Here is a 13,550-nt window from a genome sequence, read left to right on the forward strand (position 1 = left end):
AGTTTGTTGATGACACCACTGCTGTGGACTGTATCAATGGAGGGGATCAATCAGCACATAGGAGGGAGATTGAAAACTTGGCTGAGTTGTGTAATATCAGCAACCTTTCACTCAATGTCAATAAGACCAAGGGACTGATTGTGGCTTTAGGAGAGGAAACCAGAGGTGCATGGGCCAGTAATCAAAGGACGATTAGAGGTGGAAAGGGTCCGTAACTTTAAATTCTTGGGTGTCACTCTTTGAGGACCTGTCCTGGACCCATCATATAAATATTATTGTGAAGAAAGCACCTCAGGGCTCTCAGAGATTCAGCCTGTCAACAAAAACTTTGCCAAACTTTTATAAGTGTGTCGTGGGAAGTCTGCTGACTGGCTGCATTACAGCCTGGTATAGGAACACCAATGTCTTTGAGTGGAAAATAACTACAAAAGGTAGTGGATTCAGCCCAGGTACATCACGGGTAAAACATTCATAACCACTGAGCACATCCACATGAATCATAGCCGTAGAAAAGCAACATCCATCATCAAAGATCCTCACCACCCAGACAATGCTCTTTTCTCACTGCTACCATCAGGTAGAAGGTACAGGTACCTCAGGACTCGCACCACCAGGTTCAAGATCAATTACTACCCCTCAACCATCAGGGGCTTGAAGAAAAGGGGATAACTACCTCCATGTCAGGAGTCTTTTAAGGATTATGTTACATTGTTATTTCATGCTTGTTATTTATTGCTATTTTTTCTGCATTTGCACAGTTTGTTTACAGTTTCTCGTTCCTCACATTTACAGTTCACAGTTACTGTTCTATAGATTTGTTAAGAATGACAGCAGAAAAAGAATCTCAGGGTTGTATGTGGTTTCATGTATGTACTGTGGAAATACATTTTCGTTGAACTTTGATTTATATGATGACATATACGTACTAAAATAACAACTTGCTTTGGGTTTAACTTTGGACTTTGACAATATTTTTTCCGTGACGCTCTTTTTTCACGGAGTGTTCAGTGATTACAGTTACAACGTGTTTTGCCCAAAATTACAAAAGATTATCCACACAAAAAAACATACAAAACTTTAAATATTTCTAAGACCGTGAAGAGTCAAATTAAAATAAGAATATCACTGTCTATAACACACTCAATTTCCGTGGGGGGGAGGGTCACCGTTCCCAGAAATCTCCCATTCTATTTACAATGTTCGCAAGTTTCCACTGATTGACAGGTCCGGCTGCCCCTCCGGGACGTGACACAAGATGATTACGACCCATGGCGCGCTGACGTCACAGAGAGCCCTCTTACTCCGACGTCGTTTCCTGGGAAACGGCCCGGTAAAAATTCGGGATGGACGAATGGGTAAAGAAGTGGAGTTGGTCTCCGCTTGTTGGGGTTTCGGCTCCACTGTGGGAATCGGCCTCTCCTCTTCCTGCCCACGGAACAGTGAGTGTCTGTCAGCGCCTCACCGCACCGGCTCTCTGCCTCAGGTACAATATTTAAACCATATTTGCACAGTTACATGGATGGGAAAGGTTGAGAGGGACACGGGCCTAATGCAGGCGGATGGGACGAGTTCAGGTCGACAACTTGGTCGGCGTGGATGAGTTTTACCGAAGGGACGGTTTCAGTTCTGTATAAATCACTGACTCTATTCTGGGCGGTTCAACCAGGGCAGGATGTACACAGTGAATGACAGGTTCCTGAGAACTTTTAATGAACAGAGACTTTGTGGGTTTCTGCCCCCACACCTCCTCTGGCAGCTTATTCGGGATGCCAGTGATTTTCTGTGTGAAATATTTACACTTAAGATCCCCTTCTCACTGTTACCTTATAAGTATTCCCTTTAGTTTAAAAAAAAACAGTCAGGATGCTTCCGATCGTGCCCCTATAGAAAGTTCTTAGGATTTCTGGGCCCACACCAAATTTCTTCAACCGTCTGAGGTGAAAGCTGCGCTGTTCTGCCTTTTCTGAGCCGGTATGCTCAGACCACGTGAGATCCTCGGTGATGTTTATGCTGAGGAACTTAAAACTCTCAGCCCCAGATCCATTGATGTCAATAGATCTGTCTCTATTCATCCTGTAGTTCACAACCATCTCCTTTATTTTTGTGATATTGTCAGAGAGGTGGTTTTCTTGACACCACGGTGCCAGAGTGATGACTTCTTCTCTGTAGGTTGCCTCATAATTATTTGAAATTAGGCCAATCAGTGCAGTATCGTCAGCAAATTTAACTAGCAGATTGGAGCGGCGGGTGGCGACACAGTCATGGGAATACATAGAAGCATAGCAAACCTACAGCACAATAGAGGTGCTTCAGCCCACAAAGCTGTGCCGAACATGTCTGTACCTTAGAACTACCTAAGCTTTACCCATAGTCCTCTATATTTCTAAGCTCCATGTAGCCATCCAGGAGTCTCTTAAAAGACCCTATCGTTTCTGCCTCCACCACCTCCTCCAGCAGCCCATTCCACACAGTCACCACTCTGCGTTTAAAAAAAAATCTTACGCCTGACATCTCCCCTGTAACTACTTCCAAGCACCTTAAAACTGTGCCCTCTCCTGCTAGTGTCGTGGTTTCTCGTGCCCCACAAATGACCAAGAGACGCAGAAGATCCTTCAAGAACAGTTAAACTTTAATTTGCATATCAAAGCTGAGACAGTCATTGAGCTAGTCGCTGATTGCCCACCGATCCTCGGATACAGCATTTTTTATAGCAATCTCCTGGTCCAGTTGCATTAGCATATGTAATTGGTCTATAGTTGCGTATCACACGTACCACACGTACATCTTGCCACTATTGTTTTTATCCATTGACTTAATCATGTTCTAATCTACATCTCTTAGCTACCTCTCATTAACACACCATTGTCTTCTACATTCTTAAGATTTCATTCTCCTACTAAATTGAGTACATGCATATCAAATAGCAAGTTTCAAAACTGACTTCATAGTTTTGGTTACACAGCAAAATTTATACTTTTATACTCCAATATATCCCCCCTTTGAGACCCAGAGGGTCTCACACAGAGAAAGAAGACTAAGAGTCTGCGTACAAGAGCCCCAATAAACTCAAGCACTTATTCCCAAATCTCGGGTTAAACTATAATTTTCTGCGCCAAGACCTCAAAGTATTCTCTCCCTGTTACCCTGGGCCGCTGAGCCAAAAACCTGTCCCTCTGTATCTGAGACAGGGAAAAAGACTCAGCAGCCTTTACAATCTACTCCCACACTGTCGTTTTGCTCCTGTTCATCCTGCAGGTGTTGTAAGCTGTAACGATACATTTTCGGTGTTTCTTTCTCCACTAAGCTTGCTTCAGTAATTGCCACGAGCATTGGAAATTGTTTGGTTGCAGCACGCACTACAAGAGATTTGAGACAAGGAAGAAAACAGCACAGCACAAACGCACAGCTCAACAATGTAATACTGACAGTTATTGCTATTTTAGTCAGCCATGCTCCCCATCCTCCGAGTCTACTTTCCAACCAATCAAAGAACTGATGTTCAAATCCTGCATTCTGTTTGACCTCTGTCCGCAGATTCTTTAATTTATTCATTGCTCTGGTGAAAGACCCTTCTGGGCTAGTATTCTTCGGTATGAAAGTGCAGCATTGTTCTCCAAACATTACACACACACCCCCTTTTTCTGCCAAAAGCCAATCCAGTACCTGTCTGTTAAGAAGCCCTACTATCCACCACCACATCCCGAGGGTCTTCAGGCCCGTCCTCAGAATCAAAAATTTCCCTTACTAATTGATCAAACTCCTGCGGTGTAGTGTCAGCTTCTTGTTCCCCGTCTGTCTCCTGCTAACTGCTCTTCCGCATCACTTACCTCGGACACTTCACCTGATTGCCCTTGCAGGACTGCCCTCGTGCAATGGTTCAGGTGGTACCAGGTGGAGCGTCCTTCTACCTGAACTGCGGTGGGTGATGCCTTGGTCACCGTAAAGGGTTCTTCCCTTCTTGGCTCGTTCCACTTTCTCCGAAAAACTCGCACGTAAACCTGGTCTCCTGGTTTAATCGGTCCTTCCCCTTGTACGGTCTCCGGCTCTTTCTGTTTTTCCTGGGCATAAATAGACCTATGTATCATAGTTAGCTGCTGCATGTATTGTTTCAATTCTATTTCCAATTGTTCCAAACTAGGTCCCTTATACGGCCCTCTCCACTGGGGCACTGGCATGGGCCTCCCAGTGAGCATCTCATGCGGTGTCAGGCATGTTATTCGATTAGTTTGCATGCGGTAACTCATCAATGCTAACGGTAAAGCATCGACCCAATTAAGTTTAGTGTCTGCACAAATTTTGTTTAGTTTGGCTTTCAGGGTTCCATTAATTCTCTCTACCATGCCCTGTGACTGAGGGTGGTATACACATCCAAATCTTTGCTTTATCCTCAGCGCCTGTCGTACCAGTTTGACCACTTTCTGGATAAAAGCTGAACCATTGTCTGAGCTAACTTCTGTAGGTATTCCAAACCTTGGGATCACTTCATTTATCAGAAATTTTACCACTGTCTTTGCCCCTTGATCTCTTGAAGGTACCACCTCCACCCATCTGCTAAATTGATCAATTACTACCAGCATGTATCTTTTCCCTCTCACTGTCTTTATCATGTCTACGTAATCGATCACTAGATGTTTAAATGGTCCTTCAGGTACAGGGATGTGACCTATTGGGGTTGTAATTCCCTTCCGAACATTATTCTGTGCGCATACCTCGCACTGTGACAAGACAAAGTCCACTGAAGCCTGTAAATAAGGTGACCAAAAACCATCCTTCTTTATTTTCTTTATCACTTCCCCCCTTGCACAATGGTCCATCCCATGCGCTTCTGAAATCAGAAATGTCAGTAGAGGGGTGGGCGCTACCAACAAACCGTCTTCCGTGCTCCACAAGCCTTCCGAGTTCTGCTTGGCCCCCCTTTTTCTCCACATTGTCTGTTCTGCCAAAGTTGCCTTACCTTGTATTTCAATTAGGTCCTCTACCTCAGGTTCTGGAGTTAGGCTTACCTGGGGGGCAATGACAGCTGATGTACATCCAGAAGCTTTTCTGGCTGCCTCGTCTGCAGCTTGATTTCCCTTTGTTATTACATCATTTCCCTTTTTATATGCCTGGCATTTTACTATAGCCAATGCTTTAGGTTTCATTATGGCTTTTATTAAGTCTAGTATTTGCTGACAATGTTGTATGGGATCTCCGCTACTTTTTTTAAAACCTCTCTGCTTCCACACTGCCCCGAACAAATGGCATACTCCATGAGCATATGCCGAATCAGTATAGATGTCTACTTTCTCACCTTCCATCATTTCACACGCAGCTGTCAGGGCTTTGATTTCTGCTAGTTGGGCGAAACACGGTTGAGGACAGGACTCCATCCTAATAATCTTATAGCTCGACTGATCCTGCTGCACTACTGAGAACCCTGCGTGATTTTCATCATAATCCCTATAACAAGAGCCATCTACGAACAGAACCTTTTTATCTATATCCTCTAGTGGTTCTGACCGTAAATCTGCTCTCAATTTGGCAAATGCCATCGTCTTCCCTACACAATCATGGGGTTCTCCTTCATAGTCTAAAGGGACAAAATTGGCTATATTACTGGTAGTGCATCTCTGTATAGTTATATCTGGAAATGTCAATAGCATCTGATATGCTGCTATCCTGGCTGGCATCAGCACAAATTTCCCTCTTTCCAGCAATTCTGCTACTTTGTGGTGTGTGTACAGAGTCACAGGATAGCCCAGGGTTACCGATGATGCCTTTTCATATGCATAGTACAGCGCCGCCAATCCCTGATAACAGGGTGGGTACCCCTGAGCCACCTCATCTAGTCTTGTACTGTAGTATGCTATCAGCTGCTTTGCTTTTCCTGTGCCTGTCTCTTGTGTTAGAACCGCTGTGACATAACCCTCCTGTCGGTTGGATACATACAAATAAAAAACCTTCTCGTAGTCCGGCAAAGCCAATGCTGGTGCTGACTGCAATTCCTGCTTAATAGTATTGAAAACTATCTCCGCCTCTCCATTCCACTGTAAGCCGTTCTTCAAATTTGTATGTCCTGCTTCTTTCGTTATCTTTCTCAAAGGCGCCACAATCTCAGCATATTCTCCTATCCAATCTGAGCTGTACCCTGCCATTCCCAAAAACGTCATCATCTGCCCTACAGTCTGGGGTTTGGGGGCCTTAGTTATTGCTTCAATCTGATCTGGTGCTATTGCCTTCATTCCCTTGGATATTACCCTGCCTAAGTATTCCACTTGCTGCGTGCAGAATTGCAGTTTCTTTTTGGATATTTTATGTCCTCCGTGCACTAGCTTCTCTAACAAAGTTATAGTGTCCTGCTCACACTGTTCCTCGCTGTGGGAGCAAATCAACAGGTCATCCACATACTGTACCAATGTACTTTCCAATGGCATGCCCTCTCGGTCTGCCTTCAATACCTGATTAAAAATGTGTGGTGAATGTTTAAATCCTTGCGGCATTCTGGTATAGGTATACTGAGCACCTCTGTAAGTAAATGCAAACAAATACTGACACTGATCGGCTAGAGGAATGCTGAAGAAAGCCGAATACAAATCAATCACTGAAAAGTAACTTGCTTCTGGTGGAACATTAGTCAAAAGCGTGTGTGGGTTGGGGACTACCGCTGGCCAGTCCTCTACCACATCATTTACCGCTCGCAAATCATGCACCAATCTCCACTGAGATTTATCTGCTTTTAAGACTGGCAGCAACGGGGTATTGTATGGACTGTTTGTTCTTTTAAGCACTCCTATTTCAAGCAACCCCTGCACTGTCGATGCTATTCCCTCTTCTGCTTCTGGTCTTAGAGGGTATTGTGGTCTCCTGGGTGGAATTGCTCCCCTTTTCAGCTTTATTTCCACCGGACTAGCTGTTTTTATTTTCCCTATGTCCGTGTCATGCTGTGACCACAGAATAGACGGCAATTCATCTAACCTTTTATCTTTCTGCTGGCCTCTTTCCTTTCCCAGCAAGGGCATGTGTGGTTGGGGAGTTATTTCGACCTCTCTCACTGTCCCTACCATATCTACACTTACCATTATTTTAATACAATTGTTGTCTTCTGATATCCACACCTCTGGCGTGATTTCCCTCCACACTGTTACGGTTTCAGCACTCTTAACTAAAGGTCCTAAGTCTTTAGACTGATATCCCTTATTTACCAACAATGTTATGTGGGGCGCAGCCTCCGGTATCCTGTACCATTTTTCTAAAAAGGTGTTCCACTTAACTTGTAAAGCTGCCCCTTGCTTTCCAATTATCACAGCCTCCCCTTCCAGGTGCTGCTGGGTACATGCCTCCAGGTGCCATTTCTCCTCTAACTCCCTGTTCTGAGTCTCGTCAAAAATCACTGTACAATGTAGCTCAGATTTGGGCATTACAGCCCTGGGTAATATAGCCTGCACGCCCTTTTTCCATTTTTCCCAGGTTTCCTGAATCTGATCTGCGATGTCTCCTATCCAAAAGACATTAGCCTTCTTGTCTTCTTGCATTATCAATTGAGCCCCTGCTCTTTCCACACTCAGCCCATTTCTGGTGCATTCTAATTTTAATTCCAGTTTCAATAAGGCATCTCTGCCTATCAAATTAATTGGAGTTCCTTTAAATACTAGCACTGGCAAAACAATTCCTTTATTTCCCATTCTCAACTGCACTGGAGCCGTGCACTGTGTCAACTGTGTTTTCCCTGAGAACCCTACCATCTTAATAAACTCTCCTGACATGGGAAGGTGAAGGGCATACTGTGGCTGTACACAAGTGTACGTGGCTCCAGTATCTATCATCATTGGTGTCAGTTGTCCTTCTAACATAACCTGAACAATGGGTTCCTCATTTGCCTCCCTTTTTATCATTGGGTAATGTCCCTTCCCACTCAAGTTCTCGGGGCACCCCTAATACCTCGCATAGCAGTTCACAGGTCCGCTTGGGCCTGTGGGGGCTGGTCCTTGGCTAAACTTTGGTTCCCTTCTTATCGGTTCCTGCTGGTATGTGACAGGCCATAGTGTAAACAGACGATCTCTTCTCATGTGACTTGGCTGATTACATTCCCAGCACAATCTCTCTACCTCTCTTTCCCCTTGTTTCCTCACTGGTCCTCTCTGCCCATAGCTCCTCTGTCCCCCTCCTTGGGACTTCCAGTCCTGTCTGGGCTGTTTGAATTTAGTCTGTTCCTGATAGGGCATTTGTGGGAATGCTCCCCCAAAGACAATTATTGGCATGGGGTTTTCCAGCCCTTGTCTTACAGTATGATCGGTCCCTCCATATAGCAGTGCTTTGTCTAGTTCGATGGCTGTACTCGAACCGGTGGTTGCTGGCAGCATCTTTTTGTTTTTCTCTTTTTCCTTCTTTTTGAGTTCTTCGAGCTGCATTTGTATTAACTTTCTTTGCACCTCTTCCTGCTGCTCAGCCAACCTTCGTTTGTCTTTCCGGTAGTTCTCAACCGCATGGTCTACATGGTCCCTAAATTCTTGTGGGGTCATTGATGTCAGCCCAACCACTTCCTCCAGTTTGGATTTTACTTGTGGAGGCATTGTATCCAAAATGCTATGTCGTAACAGTGAGGTCATAAATAAGCTATTCTCCACCTCTTGCTCAGTCTCCAGTTTCCATCTTTTCAACTGGTTTTCTACGTAGGCTGCTGGGTTTTCAGTGTCTCCCAGTGGATCCCCTTTTAAGGCTTTGGGGTCCACTTTGGGTGGATAACACTTTCTGAGGGCCTGCCATACCCTCTGCCTCACTCTGTCAAACCCATCTCCATCAGTTCTTGGGTCGTTCGAGTTTACTATGCCAGCCATTTCCATTAGTTTGTTAAATTTGGAGGTTCCCATCAACCTTATCAACAGTGCCTTCAAATCTCCCATAGCCAATAATCGTCCCGCTGTTTCTTCCTCAAAGGTTCTAATCCATTTCCCTGCTCCTTCATGTAAATTGGGCAGAGTGTTTTTCAGCACTTCTAGGTCCTGGGATCCCCAAGGGATATACTGCACTTGTCCTGATCCTTTTACTAACAACGGCATCATTCTTCCTCCTTCTTCCCACCTGTCCTGGCTCTCCTCCTCACCTGACTCCCCATCTGTCTCAGGGTATGTCTTTACTGCCTCCCACACAAATGTCTCCGGGGTCCTGCTCTTCCCTCGGTCTCCCTGTGGAGTCCTTCCTTTCTGTCTTGATTCAATACTTGGTTGGCCCCTGGAGTATTTTTCGCATCTCTTCTGGCAATCCCCTCTCAGTAACTTAACTAGCTCTCTCTCTACTTCCGCAAGTCGCTCCCCTACCGCCTCCTTCTCCTCTTCTAGGTTTCTGCCTCCTACCTCTTCCCCACAAATTCTCGCGTCCTCTCTCTTTCCACTTAACTCTTGCTCCTCCAATAAGTCACCTTCTCTTTCTTTCTGTCCGTGTCTGTACACCTGTGGCAGGGACTCCTCATGATCCTTACTTGTGCTTGTTTCCCTTCTCTCTTGTGTTTCTCCAAGACTCTCATCGCCTATCTTTTTTCCACCTCTTCTTGAATGCCTCATCTCTTCCTGCACTGATGAGCCACTTTCTTCTCTAGTCTGTTTATTTCTATAGTATAACCGATACTCCTTTTCCTCTCTCAAGTATTTCATCCGTTCAATCCCTTCTTCCATTTCTCTCTGTACCTGTTCCATCTTTATCCTTTCTGCCTGTATCTCCTTCCATATCGCCGCTTTTTCCTTCTCGTATTGTTTTTTTTTCCTCCTCGTTATCCCAAACTTGTACTTCTCCCTGCATGTTTACTGTTCCCGTCAGCAGGGGGCACTGCTTAGGGGTTCCTTCCTCATTATAGGGAGGGGGTTTTTCTGTTTCTTTCGCATCCAGGTATGGAGCTGAAGCCAGCTTCTCACCGTACCCTCCTCTCTCTCTAACAGGCTGTTTTTCCAGCACCTTAGTGTCTTCCTCGTTTGTAATCAATATTCTACCTGTCCTCCTCAGCCTTTCTCCCTCCGTTCTGAAGTTTTAGCACTTCCATTTCTCGTTCTCTTTTTTGCCCTCTTTTCTTAGATTTATCTTTTGGTTTGTAATTTTTAATTAGTCCCTCCATTTCTTCACACAAACTTACATCAAACGTTCCTTCTCTTGGCCACTTTGTGACCAGGTTTTTGGTTCTTTTTTCCCATTTTTCTGAAGTTTTTGTGCTCTCATATTTATTTATCGGGAATTTTTGCTCAGAATCTCTACTGCCGTTCCTTTACCTGTCATGTTATTCTCTCTTTTAAGGTATTTCAGAGATTCACAGTTCGTTTACTGGATAATATTATTTACTCTAATTCTATGCCTAGTCTATCGTCTATCTACCAGCGCTTGAAACTATATATTGGACTGTCCTTATTTCCTATTCTGTTCTGCCCGTACAGACCTCTATTCAGAGCGGTACCCACAGAACTTGCTCTTTGCACCTCGCCTGTTCAGACCCTTATCTCTTAAGGCGGTATCCACGAGGATTTTCTACTCTAATTCTATTCTATTTTCCTTTCCCTGCCCGTTCAGCCCTTCATTTCATACGAAGCGGTACCCACAGGGATTTACCAACACCACGTGGACTTTTTGTTAACTTAACTTACTCTAACTTATTTGTACTTACCCTCACTTCAGTGTTCTTGATCAATCCTCTGAGCCTCCTCAGTTAACCCCCAATTCTGCCAGATTCTTTGGACCGGAGAGACCCTTCGGCAGTGGTTCCACACTTCTGAGACTCCAAGACCTCCCCAAAGCCAACGGAATTCTTAGTCCAAATTGTTGCAAAAAGCGCTTACCTTTTGTTAGGGTGCACCCTTAATTCTGTTAGCCTTGTGGGGGTCCCTAGAGGACTGGGAAGCGTCCCCAATCTGCCGTTTCCTTTCCGCGGGTCTCTTTCCGGTCCTGCCGCGGTTGCCAATTTTGTTGTAGTTTCTCGTGCCCCACAAATGACCAAGAGACGCAGAAGATTCTTCAAGAAGGGTTAAACTTTAATTTGCAAATCAAAGCTGAGACAGTCATTGAGCTAGTCGCTGATTGCCCACCGATCCTCGGACACAGCATTTTTTATAGCAATCTCCTGGTCCAGTTGTATTAGCATATGTAATTGGTCTATAGTTGCGTATCACACGTACCACACGTACATCTTGCCACTATTGTTTTTATCCATTGACTTAATCATTGTCTAATCTACATCTCTTAGCTACCTCTCATTAACACACCATTGTCTTCTACATTTTTAAGATTTCATTCTCCTGACTTCATAGTTTTGGTTACACAGCAAAATTTATACTTTTATACTCCAATACTAGCCATTTCAGCACTGGGGAAATGCCTCTGACTATCCAAACGATCAATGCTTTTCATCATCTTATACACCTCTATCAGGTCACCTTTCATCCTTCGTTACTCCAAGGAGAAAAGGCCGAGCTCATTCAATCTGTTCTCAGAAGGCATGCTCCCCCTTGTAAATCTCCTCTCCACCCTTTCTATGGGTTCCACGTCCTTCCTGTAGTGAGGTGACCAGAATTAAGCACAGTACTCCAAGTGGGGTCTGACCAGGGTCCTATATAGCTGCAACATTACCTCTCGGCTCTTAAACACAATCCCATGATTGATGAAGGCAAATACACCTTATGCCTTCTTAACCACCTGCATAGCAGCTTTGAGCGTCCTATGAACTCAGACCCCAAGATCCCTCTGATCCTCCACACTGACAAGAGTCTTGCCATTAATACTATATTCTGCCATCACATTTGACCTACTAAAATGAACCACTTCACACTTATCTGGGTTGAATTCCATCTGCCACTTCTCAGCCCAGTTTGGCATCCTATCAATGTCCCATTGTAACCTTTGACAGCCCTCCACACTATCCACAACACCCTCAACCTTTGTGTCATCAGCAAATTTACTAACCCATCCCTCCACTTCCTCATCCAAGTCATTTATAAAAATCAAAAAGAGTAGGGGTCCCAGACCAGATCCTTGAGGCACACCACTGGTGACCGACCTCCATGCAGAATATGACCCATCTACAACCACTCTTTGCCTTCTGTGGGCAAGCCAGTTCTATATCCACAAAGCAATGTCCCCTTGGATCCCATGCCACCTTATTTTCTCAATAAGCCTTGCTTGGAGTACTTCCAGAGTATTTCCTCTGGTCCCATTCACACTTTTCCACTGTCACACTTGATTGGTCCTACAATCTCACATCTTATCCTCTTACTGTTCACATACTTGTAGAAGCCCTTGGGATTTTCCTTAAATCTGTCTGCAAAGGACTTTTCATGGTCCCTTCTGGCTCTCCTGATTTCATTCTTAAGCTTCTTCCTACTCGCCTTATAATCTAGATTCCTATCATTACCTAGATTTTCGAACCTTTTGTGAGCTCTTTTGTTCTTGACTTGATGTACAACAGCCTTTGTACACCACGGAACTTATACTCTACCATCCTTTCCATGTCTCATTGGAACGTAGCTACCGTAGATTCCGGACTACAGAGCGCACCTGATTAAAAGCCGCTGGCTCTAATTTTAGAAATAAAATCAATTTTTTAATTGTAAAGGCCGCACCGGATTTTAGGCCGCACTGCTACTTTTAAATATACATACGTATCGGTAACACAAATTACGTTGCATATACTTTTTTACTGAACAGCACGAACAACATTCCAATATCTCCTAGCGACTGGTAAAAATATATATACTGCAGCCTACCAGGAAAAGTTATTGATCGCCTTTAACTTAAAAGCAGCGTTTTCGCTCGGGTCTGACGCGCTTGCGTAACACGATCGGGTCTAATCGGGTCTGACGCGCTTGCGTAACGTGATCGGGTCTAATTGGGTCTGATGCGCTCGGGTCTGACGCGCTTGCGTAACGCGATCGGGTCTAATCGGGTCTTGACGCGCTTGCGTAACGCGATCGGGTCTAATCGGGTCTGATGCGCTCGGGTCTGACGCGCTCGGGTCTTGCTTTTCTTCGAGTATTTTCCATGTTGATGAGGGTGAGTACAAATGACTGATTTACAATAATTTAATTGTGAAAGTGCGCTTGATTTATCGTACAATTTCATTGGACCTCTGTGAACTACTCATCAATTTTATTGGTCTACTGTTACGAGGCAAAATGTTTACGAGGCGGCATGAAAAAAAACCATGTATTAGCCGCTCTGGATTAAAGGCCGCAGAGTTCAAAGCTGTTCAAAATGTGGGAAAAAAGTAGCGGCTTATAATCTGGAATCTCCGGTACTCAGAACCCCACGCAAATATCCCCTGAGCATTTGCCATATTTTTTCCGTACGTTTCCTCGAGAACTTCTGTTTCCAATTTATGCTTCCAAGTTCCTGCTTGATAGCTTTATATTTCCCCTTACTCCAATTAAAAGTTTCCCTGTCTTGTCTGTTCCTATCCCTCTGCAATGCTATGGTAAAGGAGATAGAATTGTAATCACTGTCTCCAAAATGCTGTCCCACTGAGAGACCTGACAGCTGACCAGGTTCATTTTCCAATACAGTACCAGATCAAGTAAGTCTCCCCTCTTGTAGGCTTATCTACA

General features: G+C 44.5%; 1 protein-coding gene across 4 annotated transcripts in view; it reads left to right on the forward strand.

Annotated features, from left to right (window-relative positions):
• The first annotated feature begins 1,336 nt into the window (after positions 1–1,336).
• The window catches only part of LOC140717795 (G-protein coupled receptor 15-like), a 112,249-nt gene continuing 100,035 nt past the window's right edge, over positions 1,337–13,550 (forward strand). For all 4 annotated transcript variants that reach the window (XR_012096613.1, XR_012096612.1, XM_073031518.1 and 1 more), the window contains exon 1: positions 1,337–1,483. The gene's annotated coding sequence lies outside the window, so the exon portion shown is untranslated. The remainder of the gene's footprint in view (positions 1,484–13,550) is intronic.

The sequence above is a fragment of the Hemitrygon akajei genome, chromosome 28 (assembly GCF_048418815.1).
Source record: "Hemitrygon akajei chromosome 28, sHemAka1.3, whole genome shotgun sequence".
Lineage (NCBI taxonomy): Eukaryota > Metazoa > Chordata > Chondrichthyes > Myliobatiformes > Dasyatidae > Hemitrygon > Hemitrygon akajei.